This window comes from Ailuropoda melanoleuca, chromosome 7, assembly GCF_002007445.2.
Source record: "Ailuropoda melanoleuca isolate Jingjing chromosome 7, ASM200744v2, whole genome shotgun sequence".
Taxonomy (NCBI): domain Eukaryota; kingdom Metazoa; phylum Chordata; class Mammalia; order Carnivora; family Ursidae; genus Ailuropoda; species Ailuropoda melanoleuca.
The window spans coordinates 387,808-390,283 of record NC_048224.1 but is presented as its reverse complement, the minus strand read 5'-3'; positions in this window follow the sequence as shown (position 1 = coordinate 390,283).

Here is a 2,476-nt window from a genome sequence, read left to right as displayed (position 1 = left end):
GTACGTATCCAGCTCAACTCAGGGGACCGGCTGAAAAAGGTGTCCCCTACTCCTCCGCCATCTTAACCTCCTTGCATCCTACAATTTTGAACAATTGTGTTTTCCTTTTCATTTGTTTCCACCAGTTTTTAAAATTCTTCTTTAATTTCCTGGTTGACCCATTCATTCTTTAGTAAGATGCTCTTTAGCCTCCATGTATTTGAGTTCTTTCCAACTTTCCTCTTGTGATTGAATTCCAGTTTCAAAGCATTTTGGTCCAAAAATATGCAGGGAGTGATTCCAGTCATCTGGTACTGGTTGAGAGCTGATTTGTGACCCAGGACATGATCTATTCTGGGAAATGTTCCATGTGCACTTGAGAAGAATGTATGTTCTGTTGATTTGGGATGGAATGTTCTGAATATATCTGTGAAGTCCTTCAGGTCCTGTGTGTCATTTAAAGCCATATTTCCTTGTTGATCTTCTGTGTAGATGCTCTGTCCATTGCAGTGAGGGGGGTGTTAAAGTCCCCTTCTATTATCTTATTATTTTCGATGTGTTTCTTTGATTTTGTTATTAATTGGCTTTTTTAATTAGCTGCTCCCATGTTAGGGGATAACATAAATATTTACAACTGTTAGATCTTCTTGTTGGATAGACCCTTTAAGTATGATATAGTGTCCTTCCTCATCTTTTATTATAGTCTTTTTTAAAAATCTAATTTGTTTGGTATAAGGATTGCCACCTCAGCTTTCTTTTGATGTCCATTAGCATGGTAAATGATTTTCCATCCCCTCACTTTAAATCTAGAGGTGTCTTTGGGTCTAAAATGTGTCTATTGCAGACAGCATATTGATGGGTCTTGTTTTTTATCCAATCTGATACCCTGTGTCTTTTGACTAGGGCATTTAGCCCATTTACATTCAGGGTAACTATTGAAAGATATGAATTTAGTGCCATTGTATTGCCTGTAAAGTGACTGTTACTGTATATTGTCTCTGTTCCTTTCTGGTCAATGTTACTTTTGGACTCTTTCTTTGCTGAGAGGACCCCTTTTACTATTTCTTGTAGCACTGGTTTGGTGATCACAAATTCTTTTAGTTCTGTTTGTCCTGGAAGCTTTTTATCACTCCTTCTGTTTTGAATGGCATCCTAGCTAGATAAAGTATTCTTGGCTGCATATTTTCTCATTTAGCACCCTACTTTTTCTTTTCCAATATGGATTATTATTTCCTTGTATTGTCTTATTGCAATGACTAGTACCTCTAGTAAATTTCTGGGTAGAAGTAGTGAGATTGAGGTCCTTTTATTCTTGATCTTAATCAATCTTCTATTTAGACTTAGGCTATTAATAATATGTTGCTATTAATTATAGCTGTAAGGTTGCTTTGGTCTATGGCCTTTATCAGGCTGAGGAAGTTCCCTTCTATTCTTAGTTTTTGCCTGTTTTTATCAGGGATGGATATTAGATTTTGTCAACTGCTTTTTCTGTATCTATTGAGATGATCATACAGTTTTTCTATTTTAGCTTGTTAAAATAGTAAATTACATTAATTGATTTTTGAGTATTAAACCAACCTTGAATTCCTGGGATGAACCCCACTTGATCATTATGTATTTTTATATTCCTTTAATATACAAATCCTTATATATATATATTATATATCTACCTTTTATATTTGTGAGTTTGATTAAAATTTTAGCATTTAGATTTTTGAGTTCTTGTCTATGGTCATGAAAAATATTGATGTGTATTTTTCTTTTCTTGTAATGCCTTTGGTTTTGATATCAGTGTAATGCTTGCCTCATAAAATAAGCTCAATTGAATTTTCTCCTCCTCATTTTTTTGATAGAGTTTGTTTATAATTCATATTATTTCTTCCTTAAGTGTTTGAAAGAATTCACCAGTGAAGACTGGAGTTCCTTTTTATGAGATGAGTTTAAACTACAAATTCACTTTTCAAAATGGATATAGAGTTATTCATATTATCTGTTGCTTCTTGAGTGAGTCTTAATATTTGTTGCCTTTTAAGAAATTTCTCTTTTTTTGCTAAAATTACTGAAGTATTGTCCATAGTATTCTTCTTTTCCACCCTTTTAAATATCTTTAGAAACTATAGTAATGCCAACTCTTTTATTATTGATATTGGTAATTTGTGTTATTTCTTTTTGTTTTCCTATCAGTGTGGCTAAAAGCTTATCAAGTTTATTATTGTTTCTCTGATATCTGGTTTTAGTTTCATTGATTTCTCTATTATTTTTCTGACCTACATAATATGAATGAATTATTATATAATTTTTTTAGTTATCCCATTCCTATATCCTGGAACATTTGTACTTTTATCCAATTATCTTTTGAAGAAATATAGTATTTCATTTTTATTTCATATTTTCATTTTTACTATTAAGTTTTTTTGTTTGTAATGTAGTACTTTAAAAATATGAAAGACTATATGTAACTTGTAGGTTAAGAAGTAAAATAAAATAGGGGCGCCTG